Source organism: Chenopodium album, chromosome 26, assembly GCF_948465745.1.
Source record: "Chenopodium album chromosome 26, dcCheAlbu1.1, whole genome shotgun sequence".
NCBI lineage: Eukaryota > Viridiplantae > Streptophyta > Magnoliopsida > Caryophyllales > Amaranthaceae > Chenopodium > Chenopodium album.
Window position 1 is genome coordinate 24,092,712 of NC_137859.1, and position 12,378 is coordinate 24,105,089.

A 12,378-nucleotide genomic window follows, 5' to 3' on the forward strand; every position below is an offset into this window, starting at 1 on the left:
ACTTTCATTTGATTCAAAAAGCTTTGTTTGAATGTGTTTGACTTTCATTTGACTCAATTAGCTTCGTTAAATGTGTTTGACTTTCATTTGACTCAATTAGCATTGTGGAATGCAATTGACTTGCATTTGATTCAAAAAGCTTTGTTTGAATGTATTTCACTTTCATTTCATTCTAAAAGATTTGATGAAAGTGTTTGACTTTTAATTGACTCAATTAGCTTTGTTGAATTCATTTGATTTTCGTTTGATTCAAAAAGCTTTGTTTGAATGTGTTTGACTTTCATTTGATTCTAAAAGCTTTGTTGAAAGTGTTTGACTTTCATATGACTCAATTAGCTTTGATGAATGCATTTGACTATCATTTGAATCAAAAAGCTTTGTTTGAATGTGTTTGACTTTCATTTGACTCTATTAGCTTTGTTGAATGTATTTGACTTTCATTTGATTCAAAAAGCATTGTTTGAATGTGTTTGACTTTCTTTTAACTCAATTAGCTTTTTTGAATGTGTTTGACTTTCATTTGAGTTAATTAGCATTGTGGAATGCAATTGACTTTCATTTGATTCAAAAATCTTTGATTGAATGTATTTGTCTTTCATTTGATTCTAAACGCTTTGTTGAAAGTGTTTGACTTTCATTTGACTCAATTAGCTTTGTCGAATGCATTTCACTTTCATTTAATTCAAAAAGCTTTGTTTGAATGTGTTTGACTTTCATTTGACTCAATTAGCTTTGTTGAAAGTGTTTGACTTTCATTTGACTCAATTAGCTATGTTGAATGCATTTGACTTTCATTTGAATCAAGAAGCTTTATTTGAATGTGTTTGACTTTCATTTGACTCAATTGGCTTTGTTGAATGCATTTGACTTTCATTTGATTCAAAAAGCTTTTTTTGAATTTGTTTGACTTTCTTTTGACTCAATTAGCTTTGTTGAATGTGTTTGACTTTCATTTGACTCAATTAGCTTTGTTGAATGCATTTGACATTCATTTGATTCAAAAAGCTTTGTTTGAATGTGTTTTACTTTCATTTGATTCTAAAAGCTTTGTTGAAAGTGTTTGACTTTCATTTGACTCAATTAGCTTTGTTGAATGCATTTGACTTTCATTTGAATCAAGAAGCTTTATTTGAATGTGTTTGACTTTCATTTTACTCAACTGGCTTTGTTGAATGCATTTGACTTTTATTTGATTCAAAAAGCTTTGTTTGAATGTCTTTGACTTTCATTTGACTCAATTAGCTTCGTTGAATGTGTTTGACTTTCATTTGACTCATTTAGCATTGTGGAATGCAATTGACTTCCATTTGATTCAAAAAGCTTTGTTTGAATGTATTTGCCTTTCATTTGATTCTAAAAGCTTTGATGAAAGTGTTTGACTTTCATTTGACTCAATGAGCTTTGTAGAATTCATTTGATTTTCGTTTGATTCAATAAGCTTTGTTTGAATGTGTTCGACTTTCATTTGATTCTAAAAGCTTTGTTGAAAGTGTTTGACTTTCATTTGACTCAATTAGCTTTGATGAATGCATTTGACTATCATTTGAATCAAAAAGCTTTGTTTGAATGTGTTTGACTTTCATTTGACTGTATTAGCTTTGTTGAATGTATTTGACTTTCATTTGATTCAAAAAGCTTTGTTTGAATGTGTTTGACTTTCTTTTGACTCAATTAGCTTTGTTGAATGTGTTTGACTTTCATTTGAGTTAATTAGCATTGTGGAATGCAATTGACTTTCATTTGATTCAAAAATCTTTGATTGAATGTATTTGACTTTCATTTGATTCTAAACGCTTTGTTGAAAGTGTTTGACTTTCATTTGACTCAATTAGCTTTGTTGAATGCATTTGACTTTCATTTATTTCTAAAAGCTTTGTTTGAATGTGTTTGACTTTCATTTGACTCAATTAGCTTCGTTGAATGTGTTTGACTTTCATTTGACTCAATTAGCATTGTGGAATGCAATTGACTTTCATTTCATTCAAAAAGCTTTGTTTGAATGTATTTGACTTTCATTTGATTCTAAAAGCTTTGATGAAAGTGTTTGACTTTCATTTGACTCAATTTGCTTTGTTGAATATATTTGATTTTCATTTGATTTAAAAAGCTTTGTTAGAATGTGTTTGACTTTCATTTGATTCTAAAAGCTTTGTTAAAAGTGTTTGACTTTCATTTGACTCAATTAGCTTTGTTGAAAGTGTTTGACTTTCATTTGACTCAATTAGCTTTGTTGAATGCATTTGACTTTCATTTGAATCAAGAAGCTTTATTTGAATGTGTTTGACTTTCATTTTACTCAATTGGCTTTGTTGAATGCATTTGACTTTCATTTGATTCAAAAAGCTTTGTTTGAATGTGTTTGACTTTCATTTGACTCAATTAGCTTCGTTGAATGTGTTTGACTTTCATTTGACTCAATTAGCATTGTGGAATGCAATTGACTTTCATTTCATTCAAAAAGCTTTGTTTGAATGTATTTGACTTTCATTTGATTCTAAAAGCTTTGATGAAAGTGTTTGACTTTCATTTGACTCAATTAGCTTTGTTGAATTCATTTGATTTTCATTTGATTTAAAAAGCTTTGTTAGAATGTGTTTGACTTTCATTTGATTCTAAAAGCTTTGTTGAAAGTGTTTGACTTTCATTTGACTCAATTAGCTTTGTTGAAAGTGTTTGACTATCATTTGACTCAATTAGCTTTGTTGAATGCATTTGACTTTCATTTGAATCAAGAAGCTTTATTTGAATGTGTTAGACTTTCATTTGACTCAATTGGCTTTGTAGAATGCATTTGACTTTCATTTGATTCAAAAAGCTTTTTTTGAATGTGTTTGACTTTCTTTTGACTCAATTAGCTTTGTTGAATGTGTTTGACTTTCATTTGACTCAATTAGCATTGTGGAATGCAATTAACTTCCATTTGATTCAAAAAGCTTTGTTTGAATGTATTTGACTTTCATTTTATTCTAAAAGCTTTGTTGAAAGTGTTTGACTTTCATTTGACTCAATTAGCTTTGTTGAATGCATTTGACTTTCATTTGATTCAAAAAGCTTTGTTTGAATGTGTTTGACTTTCTTTTGACTCAATTAGCTTTGTTGAATGTGGTTGACTTTTATTTGACTCAATTAGCTTTGTTGAATGCATTTGACATTCATTTGATTCAAAAAGCTTTGTTTGAATGTGTTTACTTTCATTTGATTCTAAAAGCTTTGTTGAAAGTGTTTGACTTTCATTTGACTCAATTAGCTTTGTTGAATGCATTTGACTTTCATTTGAATCAAGAAGCTTTGTTTGAATGTGTTTGACTTTCATTTGACTCAATTGGCTTTGTTAAATGCATTAGACTTTCATTTGATTCAAAAAGCTTTGTTTGAATGTGTTTGACTTTCATTTGACTCAATTAGCTTCGTTGAATATGTTTGACTTTTATTTGACTCAATTAGCATTGTTGAATGCAATTGACTTTCATTTCATTCAAAAAGCTTTGTTTGAATGTATTTGACTTTCATTTGATTCTAAAAGCTTTGATGAAAGTGTTTGACTTTCATTTGACTCAATTAGCTTTGTTGAATTCATTTGATTTTCATTTGATTTAAAAAGCTTTGTTAGAATGTGTTTGACTTTCATTTGATTCTAAAAGCTTTGTTGAAAGTGTTTGGCTTTCATTTGACTCAATTAGCTTTGTTGAAAGTGTTTGACTTTCATTTGACTTAATTAGCTTTGTTGAATGCATTTGACTTTCATTTGAATCAAGAAGCTTTATTTGAATGTGTTTGACTTTCATTTTACTCAATTGGCTTTGTTGAATGCATTTGACTTTCATTTGATTCAAAAAGCTTTGTTTGAATGTGTTTGACTTTCATTTGACTCAATTAGCTTCGTTAAATGTGTTTGACTTTCATTTGACTCAATTAGCATTGTGGAATGCAATTGACTTGCATTTGATTCAAAAAGCTTTGTTTGAATGTATTTCACTTTCATTTCATTCTAAAAGATTTGATGAAAGTGTTTGACTTTTAATTGACTCAATTAGCTTTGTTGAATTCATTTGATTTTCGTTTGATTCAAAAAGCTTTGTTTGAATGTGTTTGACTTTCATTTGATTCTAAAAGCTTTGTTGAAAGTGTTTGACTTTCATATGACTCAATTAGCTTTGATGAATGCATTTGACTATCATTTGAATCAAAAAGCTTTGTTTGAATGTGTTTGACTTTCATTTGACTCTATTAGCTTTGTTGAATGTATTTGACTTTCATTTGATTCAAAAAGCATTGTTTGAATGTGTTTTACTTTCTTTTAACTCAATTAGCTTTTTTGAATGTGTTTGACTTTCATTTGAGTTAATTAGCATTGTGGAATGCAATTGACTTTCATTTGATTCAAAAATCTTTGATTGAATGTATTTGTCTTTCATTTGATTCTAAACGCTTTGTTGAAAGTGTTTGACTTTCATTTGACTCAATTAGCTTTGTTGAATGCATTTCACTTTCATTTAATTCAAAAAGCTTTGTTTGAATGTGTTTACTTTCATTTGATTCTAAAAGCTTTGTTGAAAGTGTTTGACTTTCATTTGACTCAATTAGCTTTGTTGAATGCATTTGACTTTCATTTGAATCAAGAAGCTTTGTTTGAATGTGTTTGACTTTCATTTGACTCAATTGGCTTTGTTAAATGCATTAGACTTTCATTTGATTCAAAAAGCTTTGTTTGAATGTGTTTGACTTTCATTTGACTCAATTAGCTTCGTTGAATATGTTTGACTTTTATTTGACTCAATTAGCATTGTTGAATGCAATTGACTTTCATTTCATTCAAAAAGCTTTGTTTGAATGTATTTGACTTTCATTTGATTCTAAAAGCTTTGATGAAAGTGTTTGACTTTCATTTGACTCAATTAGCTTTGTTGAATTCATTTGATTTTCATTTGATTTAAAAAGCTTTGTTAGAATGTGTTTGACTTTCATTTGATTCTAAAAGCTTTGTTGAAAGTGTTTGGCTTTCATTTGACTCAATTAGCTTTGTTGAAAGTGTTTGACTTTCATTTGACTTAATTAGCTTTGTTGAATGCATTTGACTTTCATTTGAATCAAGAAGCTTTATTTGAATGTGTTTGACTTTCATTTTACTCAATTGGCTTTGTTGAATGCATTTGACTTTCATTTGATTCAAAAAGCTTTGTTTGAATGTGTTTGACTTTCATTTGACTCAATTAGCTTCGTTAAATGTGTTTGACTTTCATTTGACTCAATTAGCATTGTGGAATGCAATTGACTTGCATTTGATTCAAAAAGCTTTGTTTGAATGTATTTCACTTTCATTTCATTCTAAAAGATTTGATGAAAGTGTTTGACTTTTAATTGACTCAATTAGCTTTGTTGAATTCATTTGATTTTCGTTTGATTCAAAAAGCTTTGTTTGAATGTGTTTGACTTTCATTTGATTCTAAAAGCTTTGTTGAAAGTGTTTGACTTTCATATGACTCAATTAGCTTTGATGAATGCATTTGACTATCATTTGAATCAAAAAGCTTTGTTTGAATGTGTTTGACTTTCATTTGACTCTATTAGCTTTGTTGAATGTATTTGACTTTCATTTGATTCAAAAAGCATTGTTTGAATGTGTTTTACTTTCTTTTAACTCAATTAGCTTTTTTGAATGTGTTTGACTTTCATTTGAGTTAATTAGCATTGTGGAATGCAATTGACTTTCATTTGATTCAAAAATCTTTGATTGAATGTATTTGTCTTTCATTTGATTCTAAACGCTTTGTTGAAAGTGTTTGACTTTCATTTGACTCAATTAGCTTTGTTGAATGCATTTCACTTTCATTTAATTCAAAAAGCTTTGTTTGAATGTGTTTGACTTTCATTTGACTCAATTAGCTTTGTTGAAAGTGTTTGACTTTCATTTGACTCAATTAGCTATGTTGAATGCATTTGACTTTCATTTGAATCAAGAAGCTTTATTTGAATGTGTTTGACTTTCATTTTACTCAACTGGCTTTGTTGAATGCATTTGACTTTTATTTGATTCAAAAAGCTTTGTTTGAATGTCTTTGACTTTCATTTGACTCAATTAGCTTCGTTGAATGTGTTTGACTTTCATTTGACTCATTTAGCATTGTGGAATGCAATTGACTTCCATTTGATTCAAAAAGCTTTGTTTGAATGTATTTGCCTTTCATTTGATTCTAAAAGCTTTGATGAAAGTGTTTTACTTTCATTTGACTCAATGAGCTTTGTAGAATTCATTTGATTTTCGTTTGATTCAATAAGCTTTGTTTGAATGTGTTTTACTTTCATTTGATTCTAAAAGCTTTGTTGAAAGTGTTTGACTTTCATTTGACTCAATTAGCTTTGTTGAATGCATTTGACTTTCATTTGAATCAAGAAGCTTTATTTGAATGTGTTTGACTTTCATTTTACTCAACTGGCTTTGTTGAATGCATTTGACTTTTATTTGATTCAAAAAGCTTTGTTTGAATGTCTTTGACTTTCATTTGACTCAATTAGCTTCGTTGAATGTGTTTGACTTTCATTTGACTCATTTAGCATTGTGGAATGCAATTGACTTCCATTTGATTCAAAAAGCTTTGTTTGAATGTATTTGCCTTTCATTTGATTCTAAAAGCTTTGATGAAAGTGTTTTACTTTCATTTGACTCAATGAGCTTTGTAGAATTCATTTGATTTTCGTTTGATTCAATAAGCTTTGTTTGAATGTGTTCGACTTTCATTTGATTCTAAAAGCTTTGTTGAAAGTGTTTGACTTTCATTTGACTCAATTAGCTTTGATGAATGCATTTGACTATCATTTGAATCAAAAAGCTTTGTTTGAATGTGTTTGACTTTCATTTGACTGTATTAGCTTTGTTGAATGTATTTGACTTTCATTTGATTCAAAAAGCTTTGTTTGAATGTGTTTGACTTTCTTTTGACTCAATTAGCTTTGTTGAATGTGTTTGACTTTCATTTGAGTTAATTAGCATTGTGGAATGCAATTGACTTTCATTTGATTCAAAAATCTTTGATTGAATGTATTTGACTTTCATTTGATTCTAAACGCTTTGTTGAAAGTGTTTGACTTTCATTTGACTCAATTAGCTTTGTTGAATGCATTTGACTTTCATTTAATTCTAAAAGCTTTGTTTGAATGTGTTTGACTTTCATTTGACTCAATTAGCTTTGTTGAAAGTGTTTGACTTTCATTTGACTTAATTAGCTTTGTTGAATGCATTTGACTTTCATTTGAATCAAGAAGCTTTATTTGAATTTGTTTGACTTTCATTTGACTTAATTGGCTTTGTTGAATGCATTTGACTTTCATTTGAATCAAAAAGCTTTGTTTGAATGTGTTTGACTTTCTTTTGACTCAATTAGCTTTGTTGAATGTGTTTGACTTTCATTTGACTCAATTAGCTTTGTTGAATGCATTTAACATTCATTTGATTCAAAAAGCTTTGTTTGAATGTGTTTTACTTTCATTTGATTCTAAAAGCTTTGTTGAAAGTGTTTGACTTTCATTTGACTCAATTAGCTTTGTTGAATGCATTTGACTTTCATTTGAATAAAGAAGCTTTGTTTGAATGTGTTTGACTTTCATTTGACTCAATTGGCTTTGTTGAATGCATTAGACTTTCATTTGATTCTAAAAGCTTTGTTTGAATGTGTTTGACTTTCATTTGACTCAATTAGCTTCGTTGAATGTGTTTGACTTTCATTTGACTCAATTAGCATTGTGGAATGCAATTGACTTTCATTTCATTCAAAAAGCTTTGTTTGAATGTATTTGACTTTCATTTGATTCTAAAAGCTTTGATGAAAGTGTTTGACTTTCATTTGACTCAATTTGCTTTGTTGAATATATTTGATTTTCATTTGATTTAAAAAGCTTTGTTAGAATGTGTTTGACTTTCATTTGATTCTAAAAGCTTTGTTAAAAGTGTTTGACTTTCATTTGACTCAATTAGCTTTGTTGAAAGTGTTTGACTTTCATTTGACTCAATTAGCTTTGTTGAATGCATTTGACTTTCATTTGAATCAAGAAGCTTTATTTGAATGTGTTTGACTTTCATTTTACTCAATTGGCTTTGTTGAATGCATTTGACTTTCATTTGATTCAAAAAGCTTTGTTTGAATGTGTTTGACTTTCATTTGACTCAATTAGCTTCGTTGAATGTGTTTGACTTTCATTTGACTCAATTAGCATTGTGGAATGCAATTGACTTTCATTTCATTCAAAAAGCTTTGTTTGAATGTATTTGACTTTCATTTGATTCTAAAAGCTTTGATGAAAGTGTTTGACTTTCATTTGACTCAATTAGCTTTGTTGAATTCATTTGATTTTCATTTGATTTAAAAAGCTTTGTTAGAATGTGTTTGACTTTCATTTGATTCTAAAAGCTTTGTTGAAAGTGTTTAACTTTCATATGACTCAATTAGCTTTGTTGAAAGTGTTTGACTATCATTTGACTCAATTAGCTTTGTTGAATGCATTTGACTTTCATTTGAATCAAGAAGCTTTATTTGAATGTGTTAGACTTTCATTTGACTCAATTGGCTTTGTAGAATGCATTGGACTTTCATTTGATTCAAAAAGCTTTTTTTGAATGTGTTTGACTTTCTTTTGACTCAATTAGCTTTGTTGAATGTGTTTGACTTTCATTTGACTCAATTAGCATTGTGGAATGCAATTAACTTCCATTTGATTCAAAAAGCTTTGTTTGAATGTATTTGACTTTCATTTTATTCTAAAAGCTTTGTTGAAAGTGTTTGACTTTCATTTGACTCAATTAGCTTTGTTGAATGCATTTGACTTTCATTTGATTCAAAAAGCTTTGTTTGAATGTGTTTGACTTTCTTTTGACTCAATTAGCTTTGTTGAATGTGGTTGACTTTTATTTGACTCAATTAGCTTTGTTGAATGCATTTGACATTCATTTGATTCAAAAAGCTTTGTTTGAATGTGTTTACTTTCATTTGATTCTAAAAGCTTTGTTGAAAGTGTTTGACTTTCATTTGACTCAATTAGCTTTGTTGAATGCATTTGACTTTCATTTGAATCAAGAAGCTTTGTTTGAATGTGTTTGACTTTCATTTGACTCAATTGGCTTTGTTAAATGCATTAGACTTTCATTTGATTCAAAAAGCTTTGTTTGAATGTGTTTGACTTTCATTTGACTCAATTAGCTTCGTTGAATATGTTTGACTTTTATTTGACTCAATTAGCATTGTTGAATGCAATTGACTTTCATTTCATTCAAAAAGCTTTGTTTGAATGTATTTGACTTTCATTTGATTCTAAAAGCTTTGATGAAAGTGTTTGACTTTCATTTGACTCAATTAGCTTTGTTGAATTCATTTGATTTTCATTTGATTTAAAAAGCTTTGTTAGAATGTGTTTGACTTTCATTTGATTCTAAAAGCTTTGTTGAAAGTGTTTGGCTTTCATTTGACTCAATTAGCTTTGTTGAAAGTGTTTGACTTTCATTTGACTTAATTAGCTTTGTTGAATGCATTTGACTTTCATTTGAATCAAGAAGCTTTATTTGAATGTGTTTGACTTTCATTTTACTCAATTGGCTTTGTTGAATGCATTTGACTTTCATTTGATTCAAAAAGCTTTGTTTGAATGTGTTTGACTTTCATTTGACTCAATTAGCTTCGTTAAATGTGTTTGACTTTCATTTGACTCAATTAGCATTGTGGAATGCAATTGACTTGCATTTGATTCAAAAAGCTTTGTTTGAATGTATTTCACTTTCATTTCATTCTAAAAGATTTGATGAAAGTGTTTGACTTTTAATTGACTCAATTAGCTTTGTTGAATTCATTTGATTTTCGTTTGATTCAAAAAGCTTTGTTTGAATGTGTTTGACTTTCATTTGATTCTAAAAGCTTTGTTGAAAGTGTTTGACTTTCATATGACTCAATTAGCTTTGATGAATGCATTTGACTATCATTTGAATCAAAAAGCTTTGTTTGAATGTGTTTGACTTTCATTTGACTCTATTAGCTTTGTTGAATGTATTTGACTTTCATTTGATTCAAAAAGCATTGTTTGAATGTGTTTGACTTTCTTTTAACTCAATTAGCTTTTTTGAATGTGTTTGACTTTCATTTGAGTTGATTAGCATTGTGGAATGCAATTGACTTTCATTTGATTCAAAAATCTTTGATTGAATGTATTTGTCTTTCATTTGATTCTAAACGCTTTGTTGAAAGTGTTTGACTTTCATTTGACTCAATTAGCTTTGTTGAATGCATTTCACTTTCATTTAATTCAAAAAGCTTTGTTTGAATGTGTTTGACTTTCATTTGACTCAATTAGCTTTGTTGAAAGTGTTTGACTTTCATTTGACTCAATTAGCTATGTTGAATGCATTTGACTTTCATTTGAATCAAGAAGCTTTATTTGAATGTGTTTGACTTTCATTTGACTCAATTGGCTTTGTTGAATGCATTTGACTTTCATTTGATTCAAAAAGCTTTTTTTGAATTTGTTTGACTTTCTTTTGACTCAATTAGCTTTGTTGAATGTGTTTGACTTTCATTTGACTCAATTAGCTTTGTTGAATGCATTTGACATTCATTTGATTCAAAAAGCTTTGTTTGAATGTGTTTTACTTTCATTTGATTCTAAAAGCTTTGTTGAAAGTGTTTGACTTTCATTTGACTCAATTAGCTTTGTTGAATGCATTTGACTTTCATTTGAATCAAGAAGCTTTATTTGAATGTGTTTGACTTTCATTTTACTCAACTGGCTTTGTTGAATGCATTTGACTTTTATTTGATTCAAAAAGCTTTGTTTGAATGTCTTTGACTTTCATTTGACTCAATTAGCTTCGTTGAATGTGTTTGACTTTCATTTGACTCATTTAGCATTGTGGAATGCAATTGACTTCCATTTGATTCAAAAAGCTTTGTTTGAATGTATTTGCCTTTCATTTGATTCTAAAAGCTTTGATGAAAGTGTTTGACTTTCATTTGACTCAATGAGCTTTGTAGAATTCATTTGATTTTCGTTTGATTCAATAAGCTTTGTTTGAATGTGTTCGACTTTCATTTGATTCTAAAAGCTTTGTTGAAAGTGTTTGACTTTCATTTGACTCAATTAGCTTTGATGAATGCATTTGACTATCATTTGAATCAAAAAGCTTTGTTTGAATGTGTTTGACTTTCATTTGACTGTATTAGCTTTGTTGAATGTATTTGACTTTCATTTGATTCAAAAAGCTTTGTTTGAATGTGTTTGACTTTCTTTTGACTCAATTAGCTTTGTTGAATGTGTTTGACTTTCATTTGAGTTAATTAGCATTGTGGAATGCAATTGACTTTCATTTGATTCAAAAATCTTTGATTGAATGTATTTGACTTCCATTTGATTCTAAACGCTTTGTTGAAAGTGTTTGACTTTCATTTGACTCAATTAGCTTTGTTGAATGCATTTGACTTTCATTTATTTCTAAAAGCTTTGTTTGAATGTGTTTGACTTTCATTTGACTCAATTAGTTTTGTTGAAAGTGTTTGACTTTCATTTGACTTAATTAGCTTTGTTGAATGCATTTGACTTTCATTTGAATCACGAAGCTTTATTTGAATTTGTTTGAATTTCATTTGACTTAATTGGCTTTGTTGAATGCATTTGACTTTCATTTGAATCAAAAAGCTTTGTTTGAATGTGTTTGACTTTCTTTTGACTCAATTAGCTTTGTTGAATGTGTTTGACTTTCATTTGACTCAATTAGCTTTGTTGAATGCATTTAACATTCATTTGATTCAAAAAGCTTTGTTTGAATGTGTTTTACTTTCATTTGATTCTAAAAGCTTTGTTGAAAGTGTTTGACTTTCATTTGACTCAATTAGCTTTGTTGAATGCATTTGACTTTCATTTGAATCAAGAAGCTTTGTTTGAATGTGTTTGACTTTCATTTGACTCAATTGGCTTTGTTGAATGCATTAGATTTTCATTTGATTCTAAAAGCTTTGTTTGAATGTGTTTGACTTTCATTTGACTCAATTAGCTTCGTTGAATGTGTTTGACTTTCATTTGACTCAATTAGCATTTGTGGAATGCAATTGACTTTCATTTCATTCAAAAAGCTTTGTTTGAATGTATTTGACTTTCATTTGATTCTAAAAGCTTTGATGAAAGTGTTTGACTTTCATTTGACTCAATTTGCTTTGTTGAATATATTTGATTTTCATTTGATTTAAAAAGCTTTGTTAGAATGTGTTTGACTTTCATTTGATTCTAAAAGCTTTGTTAAAAGTGTTTGACTTTCATTTGACTCAATTAGCTTTGTTGAAAGTGTTTGACTTTCATTTGACTCAATTAGCTTTGTTGAATGCATTTGACTTTCATTTGAATCAAGAAGCT